Below are 21,287 nucleotides of genomic sequence, written 5' to 3' on the forward strand. Positions count from 1 at the left end.
GTATCACTCTCTGACTCTATGACTCTAATTGCAGACACAGCGAGCTGCAAATGCTGGTACCTTGTGTGGAACAAGATTGTGCGGGACAGTGGCGCAGCAGGTAGAGCTGCTGTCCTGCAGCGCCAGAGACCCGGGTTCGATCCTGACTTTGGTTGCTGTCCCTATGGAGCTTGCATGGTCTCATTATGGCAGATCGACTCAGACAGTACATCATTTCAAAGGGCTTCCTGTAGATCCCTGGGATGGTGGGGAGTTCAGTACCGAGCAGTGTCCATCACTCTCAGGAGCCTCCTTCATTGCTGGCTGGTCGAGTTACCGAACCCAACCGTAGTTCAACAGGTCAGGATGCTCCCCAACGTACTCCTGCAGACGCTCATGGGAGTATTCAGCGACATGCCACTTCTCCTCAGTCTTCTTCGGAAGTAGAGGCATTGGTAAGGTTACTTTGTGATTGCATCGATGTGATCAAATCTACGACTTTGATCAGGATTCTGGCCTTCATCACATTGTGCAATTGTACTGCCAATTTTTGTCCGATATAACTCCGGAAGAAGGGCCTGAAGAAGGGTCTCAATCCAGAATGTCACCCATTCCTTCTGTCCACAGATGCTGTCTGTCTCGCTGAGTTACTCCAGCATTTTGTGTCTATCTTCAGTGTAAGCCAGCATCTGTGGTTCCTTCCTAACATAACTCCTTTTTTGGTTTAGAGATACAGGCTCTTCAACCCACCGAGCCCACACTGTCCACACTCTGAGCTGTGTGACTCTATGACAGGATGGGCTGAAAGGCCAGTGTGTAAAGAATCACCATCTTGTCAGCCTAATTTGTACACTAGCACTATCCTACACACTAAGGACAACTTACAATTTTTACTGAGGCCAATTAACCTACAAACCTGTACATCTTTAGAGTGTGGGTGGAAACCGGAGCACCCGGGGAAAACCCACGCGGTCAGAGGGAGAGCGTACAAACTCCATACAGACAGCACCTGTAATCAGGATCGATCTCTGGTCTCTGGTACTGCACCATTTCAATGCATGTTACTCGTGTTACGACAATTTATTAGGTCATAAGGCAACCATTTTTAGACTGCTAATTCCATCTAATAATAGAACCAGTCATGCTATTCTTTTTAATTATCTTTGCACAAACACATCCAGGATATTTATTACATATTTCATTGTTGATTAAATTTGTGGCAGCAAATGGGATGATTTTTTTTTTTCTTTTCACTTTTATTATAATGCTACAGGTGGTAAATTGTTGCAAATATCATTGGCCTGTGGTAATATATTGGTTTTGTATTATAATTGTATAGTATTTTTGATATTATAATGTGAAATTATGATCATAATTTGGGTTCGAGGGAGGCGATCTATAAAACAAAGTCTATTTTTAAAACCTGCCAAATCTTGAAAATGAACATGCAAATTGAATGGAGATGAAAAGATTTTTTTATTTGTGGTAAAATACACACTGCTGAAGGCGAGATGATTGTGGTGAAATCTTTGTTCGTCAGCGCCTTATCACTCCACACTACATTACTTTACATGTGGCAGGTATAGCCCAGGAACATGTACGTTAAACAGTATAAGAAAATAACTGCAGATGCTGGTACAAATCGAAGGTATTTATTCACAAAATGCTGGAGTAACTCAGCAGGTCAGGCAGCATCTCGGGAGAGAAGGAATGGGTGACGTTTCGGGTCGAGACCCTTCTTCAGACTGATGTCAGGGGGGCGGGTCAAAGGAAGGATATAGGTGGAGACAGGAAGATAGAGGGAGATCTGGGAAGGAGGAGGGGAAGAGAGGGACAGAGGAACTATCTAAAGTTGGAGAAGTCAATGTTCATACCACTGGGCTGCAAGCTGCCCAGGCGAAATATGAGGTGCTGTTCCTCCAATTTCCGCTGGGCCTCACTATGGCACTGGAGGAGGCCCATGACAGAAAGGTCAGACTGGGAATGGGAGGGGGAGTTGAAGTGCTCGGCCACTGGGAGATCAGTTTGGTCAATGCGGACCGAGCGCTGGTGTTGAGCGAAGCGATCGCCGAGCCTGCGTTTGGTTTCGCCGATGTAAATAAGTTGACATCTAGAGCAGCGGATGCAATAGATGAGGTTGGAGGTTGTACGTTAAACAGAATTTTTTCAGGTTACAATATGAATTTCCACTTGTCCAAGGTGAAAGGGGAAAGATTTAACAGGAAGCTGAGGGACAATATTCCACACAGAGGGTGGTGGGTACATGGAACGAGCTGCCAGGGGAGGTAGATGAGGCAGGTGCTATAACAACATTCTGGACGCGGCCCAAACCATCACGCAAACCAACCTCCCTTCCTTTGACTCCATCTACACTCCACTTTACTCACGGACCACAGTTGACTAGACACAAAAAGCAGGAGTAACTCAGTGGGTCAGACAGCATCTGTGGAGAAAAGAAATGGTTTGGAGAGATATGGGCCAAATCTGGGCAGGTGGGACCAGCTTAGACAAGTCATCTGGGTTGGCATGGGCGCTTTGGGCCGAAGGGCCTGTTTCTGAGCTGTATGACTCTATGACAGGATGGGCTGAAAGGCCAGTGTGTAAAGAATCACCATCTTGTCAGCCTAATTTTGTTTCTGCACCTAAGATGGACACAAACAGCTGGAGTAACTCAACGGGTCAGGCAGACTGAAGAAGGGTCTCGACCCAAAACGTCACCTATTCCTTTTCTCCAGAGACGCTGCCTGACCCGCCGAGCATTTTGTGTCTATCTTCTGTTCCAAATGAACATGGATGTGCAGGGATATGGATCATGTGCAGGCAGAGGAGAATAGTTTAACTTGGCATTATGGTCAACACAGACATTGTGGGCTGAAGGGCCTGTTCCTGTGCTGTACTGTTCTATGTTCTATGTTCTATGTTCTAACAGGCTGGGTGCATCCTAGGCTTGATTCTCACAAGGCAGCCTCGTGCATTAATGGGCTGTGAACTGAACCGGATGAGCATAGCGTTTGGGAATCTTATCTAATTGAATGAGTGCACTTTGTGCAATCTGCAAGTGTTGGAGTGGAGAAAGTACAGCACCTGTAAGTCACTTCTGCAACAAGGCTGTCTGTCATCCTCTTATTATTGAGACACTAACTGCTGGAGAACTCAGTGGGTCAGGCAGCATCCATGGAGAACATGGATAGTTGGCGTTTCGGGTCGGGACCCTTCTTCAGACTGATTGTGATCAGGGATGAGAAAGCTGGAAGAGAAGTAGTTGTGGGACACAGTTTGGCAAGTGATAGGTGGATACTGTTGAGGCGGGGTTGATTGGCAGATGTTTGGACAAAGGCCAGAGGTGAAAAGATAAAATGTGAGATAAGGTTAGAAGAGTTATGAAATGTGAAGCCAGAAGAAGGAATATAGGTGTAGATAGATTTTAGATTTAGAGATACAGCGCAGAAACAGGCCCTTCGGCCCGCCAGGTCCGCGCCGCCCAGCGATCCCCGCACACTAACACTATCCTACACCCACTAGGGACAATTTTTACATATTACCCAGTCAATTAACCTACAAACCTGTACGTCTTTGGAGTGTGGGAGGAAACCGAAGATCTCGGAGAAAACCCACGCAGGTCACGGGGAGAACGTACAAACTCCGTACAGACGGCGCCCGTAGCCAGGATCGAACCTGAGTCTCCGGCGCTGCATTCGCTGTAAGGCAGCAACTCTACCGTTGCGCCACCGTGCTGCCCAACAAGGAACAATGAATACAAGGAACTGCAAATGCTGGTTTACAAAAATAGACAAAAGTGCTGGAGTAACTCAGTGGGTCTCTGGAGAACATGGATAGGTAAAGTTTCGGGTCAGGACCCTTCTTCGGACTAACTTTGGGGGAGGACGGGAGGAGAAAGCTGAAAGAGATGATGGGAAAGTCTGAAGAAGGGTCTTGACCCGAAACGTCACCCATTTGATTCTGAAGAAGGGTCTCGACCCGAAACGTCACCCATTCCTTCTCTCCTGAGATGCTGCCTGTCCTGCTAAGTTACTCCAACTTTTTGTGTCTATCTTCGGTATAAACCAGCACCTGCAGTTCCTTCCTACACAGGGACAAGATAATGCCTGGCGAGTGATAGGTGGATACAGGTGAGGGGGGGGTGGTTGATCAGCAGATAGTGGGACAAAGGCCAGAGAAGGAGTCTAAATGTGTGAGATAAGGTTAAAAGTGGTGTATATTGTGAAGCCAGAGGAAGGAATATTGGTGGAAGGGTGAGAAATGCATGCAAGTCCAGTGGGCACAGGGAAGAGAAGGGAAATAAAGGGAAGGGGGGGGGGGGGATGTAAAGGGAGGGATATATGTAGGTTACTTACCTAAAACGGCACAATTCAATGTTTATACCGTTGGGTTGTAAGCTACCCAAACAGAATATGAGGATAGACACAGAGTGCTGGAGTAACTCAGCGGGTCAGGCAGCATCTCTGGAGAACATGGATAGGTGACGTTTCACAGAGTGCTGGAGTAACTCAGCGGGTCAGGTAGCATCTCTGGAGAACATGGATAGATGACGTTTCACAGGGAGCTGGAGTAACTCAGCGGGTCAGGCAGCATCTCTGGAGAAAAAAGGTGGGTGACCGATCGTGTCCGGACACCTGAGTTGTTGTCTTCCATTCTTCACTGTTAACTATGTAGCTTCCATTAGTTCATAAGTTCTAGGAGCAGAATTAAGCCATTCAAGTCAACTCCGCCATTCAATCGTGGCTGATCTATCTCTCCCTCTCAACCTCATTCTCCTGCCTTCTCCCCGTAACCCCTGACACCCGCACTAACCAAGAATCTGTCAAGCTCTGCCTTAATAATATCCATTGGCCTGGCCTCCACAGCCTTCTATGGCAATGAATTCCACAGATTCACCACCCTCCAGCTGAAGCATTGCATTAGTAAATAAAGGAAGAAGTAACCACTTTCTCAACAGTGTGTCAATTTACACTGTGCAGGCAAATTAAAACAGGTTTTTTGTATCGAGAGTCAGCGAAGTTGAGTGACACTCCGATTTGCATCTAATCGATGTAGTTAGTAAAATGGTCACGGCTCACTAAATTTAATACTCTCGGCGGATAGTGCATACATTAGTGGAGATTTATTTTACCTCCAATGTAACAAAAATGTAAATCTTTTCAGGTGCATAACTTTACGAGGGTTTGGAAGTAGGAGTACAGAAGGTTAGTGGTAGAGTGAGTACCAACTTAATTAATCGTAAGTTAAAATAAAGAAAGTCTCTTTTTTGGGCGATACAATATATCGTGGCTGCCTAATATATCACCATTGTGGATGCAAACGGTGGGTGGCACGGTGGCGCAGCGGTAGAGTTGCTGCCTCACAGCGCCAGAGACCCGGGTTCGATCCTGACTACGGGTGCTGTCTGTACGGAGTTTGTACGTTCTCCCTGTGGCTGGGTGGGCTTCCTCTGAGATCTTCATCTTCCTCCCAAATTCCAAAGACGTACAGATTTGTAGGTTAATTGGCTTGGTATAGGTGTAAATTGTCCCTAGTGTGTGTGGGATAGTGTTAGTGTGCGGGGATCGCTGGTCGGTGTGGGCTCGGTGGGCCGAAGGGCCCGTTTCCACGCTGTATCTCTAAACTAAACCAAACTAAATCTTGGAACTCCCTCCCTAATAGCATTGCGAGTATATCCACGCCTCAAGACTACAGTGGTGGAGATACAAGGAACTGAAGGCGCTGTATTGCTCCCTGTTCTATGGAACAAGACATTGAATACTTGGGTACACTTCAAACAAATGTGCAAAGCTTGGCCTCTGCAGGCAATGAAAGGCTGTTGTTATGTCAAGATGAATTGCAGGGGAAGAAGCAGAGAAAATATTTTACACCCCACATCTCTGGAGTTAATGTGCCTTGCTATTATACAGCGTTAGTCATTTACTATGCATGGGTGAATTAGTTTGTAACGTCTCTGGAAGGGATAATTAGTACTTCCATTGACTGCCGTACTCACATGAAGCTATTTCTGTAACTTTCTCCGGCAGAATATAATAAATAGCTAGTTGGACAGTGTGCGTTCTGTTCTTCAGACTTTAGACTTTGGAGATACAGAGTGCAAAAACGCCCTTTGACCAACCGAGTCCGCACTGTCCAGCGATTGTCCTACACACTGGGGACAATTTTCAAAAGCCAATTAACCTACAAACCTGCACATCTTTGGATTGTGGGAGGAAACTGGAAAACCCACGAGGTCACAGGGAAAACGTACAAACTCCTTACAGACAGCACCCGTAGTCAGGATCGAACCTGGATCTCTGGTGCTGTAAGGCAGCAACTCTACCGCTGCGCCACCGTGCCACCCTCAAACACATCATTCTCCAACATGTCTAAGCCCTCTGGTTCTTGATTCCCCTACTTTGGGTAAAGGACTATGCATTCACCCTATCAATTTTCCTCATGATGTATACACATCATGTATACACTTGTATACTTTGTATATGAGTATACACTCGTATACACTGGAATTTAGAAGAATGGGAGGAGATCTTATCGAAACGTATAAGATTATTAAGGGGTTGGACACGTTACAGGCAGGAAACATGTTCCCAATGTTGGGGGAGTCCAGAACAAGGGGCCACAGTTTAAGAATAAGTGGTACGCCATTTAGAACTGAGATGAGGAAAAACTTTTTCAGTCAGAGAGTTGTGAATCTGTGGAATTCTCTGCCTCAGAAGGCAGTGGAGGCCAATTCTCTGAATGCATTCAAGAGAGAGCTAGATAGAGCTCCTAAGGATAGCGGAGTCAGGGGGTATGGGGAGAAGGCAGGAACGGGGTACTGATTGAGAATGATCAGCCATGATCACATTGAATGGCGGTGCTGGCTCGAAGGGCCGAATGGCCTCCTCCTGCACCTATTGTCTATTGTCTATTGATGAAAAGAAATATAAATACATAAGTTACAAACTTCAGAACGCACTCATTCAATCTATTGTAGGAATATTTAGTAACCTATATGTTCACAAGGAATATTTTGTAAAGCATTTAACAAGCGGCATGGTGGTATAGCGGTAGAGCTACTGCCTTATAGCGCCAGAGACCCGGGTTCGATCCTGACTATGGGCAGCTTGCAGCCCAGTGGTATGAACATCGACTTCTCCAACTTTAGATAGTTCCTCTGTCCCTCTCTTCCCCTTCCCCTTCCCAGATCTCCCTCTATCTTCCTGTCTCCACCTATATCCTTCCTTTGTCCCGCCCCCCTGACATCAGTCTGAAGAAGGGTCTCGACCCGAAACGTCATCCATTCCCTCTCTCCTGAGATGCTGCCTGACCTGCTGAGTTACTCCAGCATTTTGTGAATAAATATCTTCGATTTGTACCAGCATCTGCAGTTATTTTCTTATACTGACTATGGGTGCTGTTTGTACTGAGTTTTTACCTTCTCCCCGTGACCTGCGTGGGTTTTCTCCGAGATCTTTGGTTTCCTCCCACACTCCAAAGATGTTCAGGTTTGTAGGTTAATTGGCTTGGTATAAGTGTAAATTGGCCCTAGTGTATGTAGGATAGCGTGCAGGTGTGCAGGGATCGCTGGTCGGTGCAGACTCAGTGGGCCGAAGGGCCTGTTTCCACGCTGTATCTCTAAAACTAAACTAGAAATGCAGTGATTTATGGTGAGCTGAAAAAATAGTTACACGCACTTGTGAACAGTGATTTGCTTTCCGAACTGAGTGTTTTAGATGCATTTGGGTTAGATATTCTAATGCTAGTTGCAAACGAGATACAAGCTCTGTGATCCCTTTGTAAGCGATGTTCCTCATTTAAAATGCTGGCAGAGATCACATTGATGAGAGTTTAGTCTACTCTGTAAAACGGCAAATTGGAAATAAAACATCAGTATCTGCAAACCTTCCTCTGAATGCAACTGAAGACTTACATCAAGCCAAATGTGTAAAGAGCAATTTCTTTTGCCCGAGCATAAGAAGAAAAAAAATTGAACTCGGTGGGGGGTGGGGGGAGGGAGGGATTCTGCCTGTTTTACAACAGTTTGCAACTTAGAAACCCTGTCAGTCAGTGAGGCAATGTTACCGAGTACAAATGTAGGCAACTAATTAAACCTACGCTTCCACGTTCACTCTTAGAGTCATAGGGTCCTACAGAACGGTAACAGGCCCTTCGGCCCAACTTGTCCATGCCCCATCTACACTAGAATCACCTGCCTGAGTTTGGCCCACATCCCTCTAAAGCTGCCAGATACTGCAAGGCCTAGATAGATGGTGGGCGTGGAGAGGATGTTTCCAGTAGTGGGAGTGTCTAGGAACCAGAGGGTACAGCCCCAGAATAAAAGGATGTACCTCAAAAGGGAGGTGAGGAGGAATTTCTTTCGTCAGAGGGTGGTGAATCTGTGGAATTCATTGGCACAGATGGCAATGGGGGCCAAGTTATTGGGTATTATTCAACCAGTGTACAGGGTGGTCGCGGGTCGGCGCAGGCTTGGTAGGCCGAAGGGCCAGTCTCCACGCTGTATCTCTAAAGTCTTGTCCCAAATACCTTAGGTTCCTGATCTGAAAATTGGAAACGATGTGAAATTTTGCTTCCAGCTTCAAATAACATTAATCACTTTAAGTCTGTGAGGCAGTTGACAAATAACTGGAATGTAACCTAGATAGGCTGTTTGAGAAAATGTGCTGCTCACCTCAAAAATGCCCAGGTTTAACATGTCCCACCCCCGCTGGCACATCCCACATTCCTAGCTACGTCACAGACCCAAAACAGTGACTGTTTCTCTTTCAATAGACAATAGACAATAGGTGCAGGAGGAGGCCATTCGGCCCTTCGAGCCAGCACCGCCATTCAATGTGATCATGGCTGATCATTCTCAATCAGTACCCCGTTCCTGCCTTCTCCCCATACCCCCTGACTCCGCTATCCTTAAGAGCTCTATCCAGCTCTCTCTTGAATGCATTCAGAGAATTGGCCTCCACTGCCTTCTGAGGCAGAGAATTACACAGATTCACCACTCTCTGACTGAAAAAAGTTTTTCCTCATCTCAGTTCTAAATGGCCTACCCCTTATTCTTAAACTGTGGCCCCTGGTTCTGGACTCCCCCAACATTGGGAACATGTTTCCTGCCTCTAACGTGTCCAATCCCTTAATAATCTTATACGTTTCGATAAGATCTCCTCTCATCCTTCCACAGATGCTGTCTGAGCTGCTGAGTTTTCCAAGCATTTTCCGTTTTAAGTCCCACTTCACTTGCCTGTAAACCTTAGAGATACAGTGTAGAAACAGGCCATTGGACCCACCGAGTCCGCGCCGACCAGCGATCACCCCGTGCCCGAGCACTATCATGCACACTATGGACTATTTACAATTTGCAGAAGCCAATTATCCTGCAAACCTGTACGTCTTAGGGATGTGGGAGGAAACTGGAGCACCGGGAGAAATCCCACGCGGTTACAGGGGGAATATACAAACTCCGTACTTATTGCACCCGTAATCAGGATTGAACCCGGGTTCCTGGTGGCGCAAGGTAGCAAATCTACCGCTGTGCCACCCTGTAATGTAACTGATCTGTGTGTTTCTGGACAGTGTGTCTGTGTGACACTGAACACAACCACATTCAACTGCATGATATTCTGGATAGAATTATGTGAAGATACAGCCTGATTAAATTCTGACTTGATGAACAACCACAAATATGCTACCTAGGCTGCTGCAATGACACAGCGGTGGAGCCGCTGCCTCACAGCTCTAGAGACCCGGGTTCAATCCTGACCTCGGCTGCTGTCTGTGTGGAGTTTGCACCTTCTCCCAGTGACCGCCTGGGTTTCCTCCGGGTGCTCCATCTTCTTCCCAATGTTAACTGGCCCTCTGTAAGTTGCCCCTAGTGTGCAGGGGGTGGATGTGAAAGTGGGATGACTTCGGAATAGTGTGAACGGGTGATCGATGGTCAGCATGGACTCGGTGGGCAGAAGGGCCTGTTCCCATGCTGCATCTTTCAATCATATAACCATATAATAACCATATAACAACTACAGCACGGAAACAGGCCCGTTCGGCCCTACCAGTCCACGCCGACCACTTTCTCTGACCTAATCTCATCTACCTGCTCTCAAACCATAACCCTCCAATCCCTTCCCATCCATATACCTATCCAACTTACTCTTAAATAATAAAATCGAGCTTGCCTCCACCACTTCCACCGGAAGCCCATTCCATACAGCCACCACCCTCTGAGTAAAGAAGTTACCCCTCATGTTACCCCTAAACTTTTGTCCCTCAATTCTAAAGTTATGTCCCTTGTTGGAATCTTCCCCACTCTCAAGGGGAAAAGCCAACCCACGTCAACTCTGTCCGTCCCTCTTAAAATTTTAAAAACCTCTATCAAGTCCCCCCTCAACCTTCTACGTTCCAAAGAATAAAGACCCAACCTGTTCAACCTCTCTCTGTAGCTTAAGTGCTGAAACCCAGGCAACATTCTAGTAAATCTCCTCTGTACCCTCTCCATTTTGTCGACATCCTTCCTATAATTTGGCGACCAGAACTGCACACCATACTCCAGATTCGGCCTCACCAATGCCCTGTACAATTTTAACATTACATCCCAACTTCTATATTCGATGCTCTGATTTATAAAGGCAAGCATACCAAACGCCTTCTTCACCACCCTATCCACATGAGATTCCACCTTCAGGGAACAATGCACAGTTATTCCCAGATCCCTCTGTTCCACTGCATTCCTCAATTCCCTACCATTTACCCTGTACGTCCTATTTTGATTTGTCCTACCAAAATGCAGCACCTCACACTTATCAGCATTAAACTCCATCTGCCATCTTTCAGCCCACCCTTCTAAAAGGCCCAAGTCTCTCTGTAGACTTTGAAACTCTACTTCATTATTAACTACATCACCTATCTTAGTATCATCTGCATATTTACTAATCCAATTTTCCACACCATCATCCAGATCATTAATGTAAATGACAAACAACAGTGGACCCAACACAGATCCTTGGGGCACTCCACTAGACACTGGCCTCCAACCTGACATACAGTTGTCAACCATTACCCTCTGGTATCTCCCATTCAGCCATTGTTGAATCCATCTTGCAACCTCACTATTAATACCCAACGATTTAACCTTCTTAATCAACCTTCCATGTGGAACCTTGTTAAATGCCTTACTGAAGTCCATATAGACAACATCCACAGCCTTGCCCTTATCAATTTCCCTGGTAACCTCTTCAAAAAATTCAAGAAGATTAGTCAAACATGACCTTCCAGGCACAAATCCATGTTGGCTGTTTCTAATCAGGCCTTGTTTATCCATATAATTATATATATTGTCCTTAAGTATCTTTTCCATTAATTTTCCCACCACAGACGTCAAACTAACAGGTCTATAATTGCTAGGTTTACTTTTAGAACCTTTTTTAAACAAAGGCACAACATGCGCAATGCGCCAATCTTCCGGCACCATCCCCGTTTCTAATGACGTTTGAAATATTTCCGTCATAGCCCCTGCTATTTCTGCACTAACTTCCCTCAACTTCCTAGGGAATATCCTATCAGGACCTGGAGACTTATCCACTTTTATATTTTTCAAAAGTGTCCGTACCTCCTCTTCTTTAATCCTCATAATTTCCATCACTACTCTACTTGTTTCGCTTACCTCACATAATTCAATATCCTTCTCCTCGGTGAATACCGAAGAAAAGAAATTGTTTAATATCTCCCCCATTTCTTCCGGCTCAGCACATAGATGTCCACTCTGACTCTCTAATGGACCAATTTTATCCCTCGCTATCCTTTTGCTATTGACATATCTGTAGAACCCCTTGGGGTTTACTTTTACATTACTTGCCAAAGCAACCTCATATCTTTTTTTCGCTTTTCTAATTTCCTTCTTAAGATTCCTTTTACATTCTTTATATTCCTCAAGAACCTTATTTACTCCCTGCCGCTTATATTTATTGTATATCTCCCTCTTTTTCCGAACCAAGTGTCCAATTTCCCTGGAAAACCACGGCTCTTTCAAATTATTATTCTTTCCTTTCCACCGAACAGGGACATAAAGACTCTGTACTCTCAAAATTTCACCTTTAAATATCCTCCATTTCTCTATTATATCCTTTTCATAAAACAAAATGTCCCATTTCACTCCTTTTAAATCCTTTCTCATCTCCTCAAAATTAGCCTTTCTCCAATCCAAAATCTCAACCCTTGGTCCAGATTTGACCTTCTCCATAATTATATTAAAACTAATGGCATTGTGATCACTAGACCCAAAGTGCTCCTCAACACATACCTCCGTCACCTGACCCGTCTCATTTCCCAACAGGAGGTCCAACACTGCCCCTTCTCTGGTAGGTACCTCTACGTATTGCTGCAAAAAACTATCCTGCACACATTTTACAAACTCCAAACCATCCAGCCCTCTAACAGAATGTGATTCCCAGTCTATGTACGGAAAATTGAAATCACCCACAATCACTACTCTGTGCTTACTACTAATCGATCAATCAATTTAGAAGTGCAGCACAGGGGACAGGTTTTCTGACCTAAGCTACATTGAAAAAATGAAAGCAAAGTGCTGGAGGAATTCAGAAGATCAAGCAGCATCTGTGGAGGGAACAGGCGGACAATGTTCTGGGTCGGGACCCTTCTACCCCCACAGACGTTGCCTGACCCACTGAGTTTAGTTTAGTTTAGAGATAAAGTGCGGAAACATGTCTTTCGGCCCACCGAGTCCACGCCAACCCGTGATCCCTGCACATTAACACTACCCGACACACTCTAGGGACAATTTACAGAATATACAGAAGCCAATTAACCTACAAACCTGCATGTCTTTGGAGTGTGGGAAGAAACCAAAGATCTCAGGGAAAACCAACACAGGTCACAGGGAGAACGTACAAACTCCGTACAGACAGCACCCATAGTCGGGATGGAACCCGGGTCTCTGGCGCTGTGAGGCAGCAACTCTACCGCTGTGCCACCGTACTGCAGAGTCCAGCACTTTGATTTCTCCTCAAGATTCTAGCATCTGCAGTCTCTTGTGTCATCAAGGGGAATAAAAATGTTCCTGTGTGCATGAATTACCTGCATGTGAGTGACTGTCTAACAGCCTAGAAAAAGAAAGCCTCTCTTATCATTACAAGCGAGTGAATGATTTGAATTGGCTGAAAGAAAATAGACATTTGTAAAGGATTAAGCGGAGATAATCTGGGGATTTATCAGTTTTACATGGTCTTGAATCATTTCACAAAATCACAATATAATTTTAGACGAGGAATGCCTTTTGATGTACTTTGGTTGATTCATCCAGAAAGATTCCAAAACACGGCATCCAATTATTTCCACTGATTGTCAACTCTCATTATGGCATATCAGAATTTAAACAATATCCTTCGAAAATATTCATTCTATATATGATGCCAGTGCATACCATTGAAACAAAAAGAGATTCGTGATTTAAATTCAAAACTTATATTAATCAGAGCGTGTAGAAAAAAAAAGTGTAGCAAGGAACTGCCGGTGCTGGTTTCAACTGAAGATAGACACAAAAAGCTGGGGTAACTCAGCGGGTCAAACAGCATCTCTGGAGGAAAGGAATAGGTGTGACTTCGAGTCTAGACCCTTCTTCAGTCTGAAGAATTCAGTCTGAAGAAGGGTCTTGACCTGAAACAGAGATACCGTCTGACCCGTTGAATTACTCTAGTTTTTTGTGTCTATCTTAGGTGTAGAAAAAAAATCAGTTTGACAATAGACAATAGACAATAGGTGCAGGAGGAGACCATTCGGCCCTTCGAGCCAGCACCGCCATTCAATGTGATCATGGCTGATCATTCTCAATCAGTACCCCGTTCCTGCCTTCTCCCCATACCCCCTGACTCCGCTATCCTTAAGAGCTCTATCTAGCTCTCTCTTGAATGCATTCAGAATTGGCCTCCACTGCCTTCTGAGGCAGAGAATTCCACAGATTCACAACTCTCTGACTGAAAAAGTTTTTCCTCATCTCTGTTCTAAATGGCCTACCCCTTATTCTTAAACTGTGGCCCCTTGTTCTGGACTCCCCCAACATTGGGAACATGTTTCCTGCCTGTAACGTGTCCAACCCCTTAATAATCTTATACGTTTCGATAAGATCTCCTCTCATCCTTCTTTGACAAGATGGTGACTCTTTACACACTGGCCCTTCAGCCCAAAGTGCCCATGCCAAGCAAGATGCCTTATCCGAGCTGGTCCCACCTGCCCAGGTTTGGCCCAAATCCCTCTAAACCATCCCTACCCATGGCCCTGTCAAAGTAGTGTTGATATAAATGTCTTTTAAATGTTGTTATATAACTTTTTCAACTGTTAGATGAATTGAGTGTTGCATTCTCATTAAATAAGAAGCTAAATTGGGACAGCGAGGTCATTGGTGAGTCCCAGTGGATATATTCCCACACTATGAATGAGTGGGATTGGAAAATTAACTACACTGGAATTCAAAAGAAGTGCCTCCTCTTAAGGGATTGGTGGGGACTGCGATATAAATCACGCAGAAATAAGCCAGCACTTCATGCTGGAACTGAGCCAGTGAGTGGAACAAGAACCTGAGAAGATTCTACTTGAGATTTTTAACTTTTAAAAATGTTACTAGAGATGCAGCCTGCAAACAGGCCTCTCGGCCCACCCAGTCCACGCCAACCAGTCTGAAGAAGGGTCTCGACCTGAAACGTCACCCATTCCTTCTCTCCCGAGATGCTGCCTGACCTGCTGAGTTACTCCAGCGTTTTGTGAATAAAAACCAGATTTGTAGGTTAATTGGCTTCTCGATGCGAAAGTGGGATAACTTCGAACTAGTGTGAACGGATGATTGGTCAGTGGACATGGTGGGCCAAAGGACCTGTTTCCATGCTGTATCAGACTAAACTCTCTAAACTACAGGTGCTGGAATCTGGAGCAACAAACAATCTGCTGATCAAACAAGTTAATTAAATTGACCAATGAATATTATCATTTTCGCATCTATCTGTGAGGAAGAATGGATTTCTAAGTCGCTAAATGTCCATTATAAAGTATGCAGCATGGTCGCACAGCGGCAGAGTTGCTGCCTTACAGTGCCAGAGGCTCGGGTTAAAATAGACAATAGACAATAGGTGCAGGAGGAGGGCATTCGGCCCTTCGAGCCAGCACCGCCATTCAATGTGATCATGGCTGATCATTCTCAATCAGTACCCCGTTCCTGCCTTCTCCCCATACCCCCTGACTCCGCTATCCTTAAGAGCTCTATCTAGCTCTCTCTTGAATGCATTCAGAGAATTGGCCTCCACTGCCTTCTGACTACGGGTGTTCGATCCTGACTACGGGTGCTTGGCTGTATGGAGTTTGTACGTTCTCCCCATGACTGCGTGGGTTTTCCCCGGATGCTCCCACACTCCAAAGACGTAAAGGTTTGTGGCTTAATTGGCTTCGGTAGAGATTGTAACTTGTTCCTAGTGTGTAGGATAGTGCTAGTGTGCGGGGATCGCTGGTCGGCGCAGACTCGGTGGGCCGAAGGGCCTGTTTCCCCACAATATCTCTAAACTAAACTAAAGTAAGGTGGGAGGAGGCTGGCATGGAACAGCATAAACACGTTGGGCAAAATAGTCTGCTCTTATGATGGAAATCCCATGTAATTCTATGCACTGCAGTCTCTTATTCCTCATAGATCATTGAAATATATTCTCTTGAAAGTGCTGACTGTTTGATCTCTTCCTGCAAGGAAAGTAATAGGTTCTGTGGGGTCCATTAACAGAACACGTTTCACGTGGCCAAAGCAAAACTTGTACCCCTGGGTTGATGCCTGAGCTATTTCTGGTATCTATGGTAATGCTCACAGATCAGAATATTCTCCTGCAATTCAGTGGCACTGAGCCTGCTTTTGTTCAGAGTATAATTGTATTCTTTTAAAACAATTACTGACAGTGAATTTCAAAAGAACAAAGACAATAGATAAAGGCAGGGTGGCGTGGTGGAGCGGCGGGTGGAGCTGCTGCCCCAGCGTGCCAGGGACCCGGGGTTCGATCCTGACTTTGGGTATTGTCTGTGTGGAGTTTGCACGATCTCCCTGTGATCGCGTGGGTTTCCTCCGGGTGCTCCGGTTTCCTCCCACACCCCAAAGACGTGCGGGTTGTAGGTTAATTGGCTTCTGTAAATTGCCCCGAGGGTGTAGAGTGAACGAGAAAGTGGGGATAACGTAGAACTAGTGTGAACGGGTGATCGATGGTCAGCATGGACTCGGTCGGCTGAAGGGCCTGTTTCCATGCTGTGTCTCTAAACTGAACTCAACTCAACTCAACTCAACTCAACTCAACTCAACTCAACTCAACTCAACTCAACTCAACTCAACTCAACTCAACTCAACTCAACTAATAGAATACAATCACTGGGCCAAGAATTGCCCTCTCCCATCAGGCAAGAGGCACAATGTGTATGAAGGAACTGCAGATGCTGGTTTATACCAAAGATAGACACAAATTGCTGGGGTAACTCAGCGGGTCAGGCAGCATCTCTGGAGAAAAAGGATGGGTGACGTTTCGGGTTGGAACCCTTCTTCAGACCGCTGCAGTGTAGCCTCGGTGCACCCCACAATAAACTAAATTAAACTGAACTAAAGTTCCTAAGTTCGTAAGTCATCGGAGCAGAATTAGGCCATTCGGCCCATCGAGTTTACTCGCCATGGCTGATCCATATTTCCCTCCCAACTCCATTCTCCTGCCTTCTCCCCATAATCTTTGACACCCTTACTAATCAAGAATTTGTCAATCTCCATGTTAAAAAGACCCACTGACTTGGCCTCCACGGCCGTCTGTGGCAATGAATTCCACAGATTCACCACCCTCTGGCTAAAGAAATTCCTCCTCATCCCCTTTCTATAGGTACGTCCTCTTATTCTGAGGCTATGGCCTCTGGTCCTAGATTCTCCCACTAGTGGAAACATCCTCTCCACATTCACTCTACCCAGGTCTTCCATTATTCATCACGTTATCCTTTTATTTTGCAGATATTGTAAAGTGCTCCTTGAATGGAGTTGCGCAAATAAATCCCATTGTAGATTGATGGGTGCCTTTGGGATCTGGATTAAGATAATCAAACTTGCCCTTCATTTAGGTCCCTAATTACCTTCAGCAAGAAGAGTTTCCAAATCAAGTGTCTGTTCCAGTTGTTCCCCCCAGCTCCCCTGAGTGTTCAGTCAGACTGGAGTTCAGATCAACAGCCAGCTGCACTCTGCATAAATCAATTAACTGGCAGCTCCCTTCTCATCCAATTACATGCCGCATAGATCTCTGCGTTTGTTTAAATTACAAAATGGACATCTTTTCCGATCGTTAAGAAGCCTTATTGCCCAAAAGCTCAGCACAATTTAGCAACCGTGCATCTTGGAATACAAGGGGCGGGCGGCACGATGGCGCAGCGGTAGAGTTGCTGCCTTACAGGGAATGCAGCGCCGGAGACCCGGGTTCCATCCTGACCAAGGGTGCTGTCTGTATGGAGTTTGTACGTTCTCCCCATGACTGCGTGGGTTTGCTCCGAGATCTTCGGTTTCCTCCCACACTCCAAAGACATACAGGTTTTTTAGGTAAATTGGCTTGGCGTAAGTGTAATTTGTCCCTTGTGTGTGTAGGATGGCGTTAATGTATGGGGATTGCCGGTCAGTGTGGACTCAGTGGGATGAAGGGCCTGTTTCCATGCTGTCTCCCTAAACTAAGCTAAGCTAAAGTACAGCGAATCATAGAGTCAATGTAAGTCACACAGCACAGAAACAGGCGCATCAGCCCAACTCGTCCATATCGACGAAGAAGCCTCATCCAAGCTAGTCATATTTGTCCCTGTTTAGCCTATATCCCTATTGCCTGCCACGCTTTGTCCTGCCTCACCATTCTTCCAGTTTTCTTCTCTTCCCCCTACAATAGGCCCGGAGAAGGGTCTCGACCTGAAACGTCACCTCTCCAAATACACCTGAGATGCTGTCTGATCCACTGAGTTACTCCAGTAATTTATGTTCATTCCCTCTAATCCCTTCCTATCCATGGCCCACTTGCCCAGCTGATCAAAATCCTGCTGTAATTCTTGATAACCGACTTCACTGTCTACAATACCACCCATCTAAGCATCATTTGCCAGTGCTGTCCAGAGATAATCACACCAGATCAGTTTAATTTAGCATCATGTGTCGGAAGGAACTGCAGATGCTGGTTTAAACCAAAGATAGACACAAATGCAGCGAATGCAGCGCCGGAGACTCAGGTTCGATCCTGACTACGGGCGCCGTCTGTACGGAGTTTGTACGTTCTCCCCGTGACCTGCGTGGGTTTTCTCCGAGATCTTCGGTTTCCTCCCACACCAAAGACGTACAGGTATGTAGGTCAATTGGCTGGGTAAATGTAAAAATTGTCCCTAGTGTGTGTAGGATGGTGTTAATGTGCGGGGATCGCTGGGCGGCGCGGACTCGGTGGGCCGAAGGGCCTGTTTTCGCACTGTATCTCTAAATCTAAAAAAAAATCTAAAAAGCTGGAGTAACTCAGCGGGACAGGCAGCATCTCTGGAAAATAGGAATAGGTGACGTTTCGGGTCGAGACCCTTAAGAAGGGTCTCAACGCGATACGTCATCTACTCCTTTTCTCCAGAGATGCTGTCTGACCCGCTGAGTTACTCCAGCTTTTTGTGTCTATCGACTAATTTAGTATCATGTTCAGCACATACATTGTGGGCCCGTTCCTGTGCTGTACTGTTCTATGTTCTTTTCACCTACCTGCATGGATCACGAGGAGATTGCTGCAGGTAATCTGAAAGAAGTGTTTATCCTTCACCTCGACACCTGTCTACCCACCTTTGCTGCTGCACAAACATCCTGGAGGTGTGAACGGAAATCTGTTCATTAACACCAGCGCCATCAACAAGCTCACTTTCCGTATAAACGGGAAAGGTGTTTCCCAAGATGACAACATTACTAAGCCCAACACACAAAACGCTGGAGGAACTCAGCGGGTCGGACAGCACGTGTGGAGGGAATGGGTCACGTGATAGAGCCATAGAATCATACACCATGGAAACAGGCCATTTGCCCCACTTGCCCACCTAGAAACCCCATCTAGACTAGTCCCACCTGCCCGCGTTTGGTCCATATCCCTCCTTGGGGAAGATGCTGGAGTCAATTATAAAAGACGAAATTGCGGAGCATTTGGATCGCAGTAACAGGATCGTTCCGAGTCAGCATGGATTTACGAAGGGGAAATCGTGCTTGACTAATCTACTGGAATTTTTTGAGGATGTAACTAGGAAAATTGACAGGGGAGAGCCGGTGGATGTGGTGTACCTCGACTTTCAGAAAGCCTTCGACATAGGAGATTGGTGGGCAAAATTAGAGCACATGGTATTGGAGGTAGGGTACTGACATGGATAGAAAGTTGGTTGACAGACAGAAAGCAAAGAGTGGGGATAAATGGGTCCCTTTCAGAATGGCAGGCAGTGACTAGTGGGGTACCACAAGGCTCGGTGTTGGGACCGCAGCTATTTACAATATACATCAATGACTTGGATGAAGGGATTAAAAGTACCATTAGCAAATTTGCCGATGATACAAAGCTAGGTGGCAGTGTGAACTGTGAGGAAGATGCTATGAGGTTGCAGGGTGACTTGGACAGGTTGTGTGAGTGGGCGGATGCATGGCAGATGCAGTTTAATGTGGATAAGTGTGAGGTTATCCACTTTGGTGGTAAGAATAGAAGGCAAATTATTATTTGAATGGTGTCAAGTTAGGAAAAGGGGACGTACAACGTGATCTGAGTGTCTTAGTGCATCAGTCACTGAAAGGAAGCATGCAGGTACAGCAGGCAGTGAAGAAAGCCAATGGAATGTTGGCCTTCATAACATGAGGAGTTGAGTATAGGAGCAAAGAGGTCCTTCTGCAGTTGTACAGGGCCCTAGTGAGGCCGCACCTGGAGTACTGTGTGCAGTTTTGGTCTCCAAATTTGAGGAAGGATATTCTTGCTATTGAGGGCGTGCAGCGTAGGTTTACTAGGTTAATTCCTGGAATGGCGGGACTGTCATATGTTGAAAGACTGGAGCGACTAGGTTTGCATACACTGGAATTTAGAAGGATGAGAGGGGATCTTATCGAAACGTATAAGATTATTAAGGGGTTGGACATGTTAGAGGCAGGAAACATGTTCCCAATGTTGGGGGAGTCCAGAACCAGGGGCCACAGTTTAAGAATAAGGGGTAGGCCATTTAGAACAGAGATGAGGAAAAACTTTTTTAGTCAGAGAGTTGTGAATCTGTGGAATTCTCTGCCTCAGAGGGCAGTGGAGGCCAATTCTCTGAATACATTCAAGAGAGAGCTAGATAGAGCTCTTAAGGATAGCGGAGTCAGGGGGTATGGGAAGAAGGCAGGAACGGGGTACTGATTGAGAATGATCAGCCATGATCACATTGAATGGCGGTGCTGGCTCGAAGGGCCGAATGGCCTACTCCTGCATCTATTGTCTATTGTCTATTGTCAAACCTTTACTATCCATGTACCTGTCCAACTGTCCCATAAATGCTGTCATAGTACCTGCCTCAACTACCTCCTCTGGCAGTTTGTTCCACATACCCATCACCCGTGAAAAAGTTGCCCCTCAGGTTCCTATTAAATTTTTCTCCTCTCTCCGTCAACCTATGGTCTCTGGTTCTTGATTCCCCTCCCCTGGGTAAAAGATTGGGCATTCGCCCCATCTATTCCCCTCATGATTTTTTACACCTCTGTAAGAGGTTTCAGGTTGGGACACTTCTTCAGATGGATTCCACTTTCAGACTTCAGACAACATTACAATGTTCTCTTCTCCTTTTCAGAGGCCATGGATAATAACGAAAAGGTACTGTGCATGCCAGCCTCACCCACCCTCGACTCCATCTACACTCCACGCCGCCTCGGGAAAGCAGCCAACCTAATCAAGATCCACTCACAGCCCGGTCATTCCCTTTTCCCCCCTCTGCTGTTGGGCAGAAGATACAGAAGCTTGAATGGACGTACCACCAGATTCAGGAACAGCTTCGTCTCTGCTGTTATCAGACTACAGAATGGTCCTCCATAGGCTACATAGTCGGCCAATCTGCCAACCCGCTAACTCTGTGGCATTACATTTTACACTCAGGTACTTTTCTCTGCACTAAATATTGCACTTATGTAAACACAAAATGCTGGAGTAACTCAGCGGGTCAGGCAGCATCTCAGGAGAGATGGAATGGGTGACGTTTCGGGTCGAGACCCTTCTTCAGAAGAAGGGACTCGACCGGAACCGTTACCCATTCCTTCTCTCCTG

The sequence above is a fragment of the Rhinoraja longicauda genome, chromosome 11, assembly GCF_053455715.1.
Source record: "Rhinoraja longicauda isolate Sanriku21f chromosome 11, sRhiLon1.1, whole genome shotgun sequence".
Classification (NCBI taxonomy): Eukaryota; Metazoa; Chordata; class Chondrichthyes; order Rajiformes; family Arhynchobatidae; genus Rhinoraja; species Rhinoraja longicauda.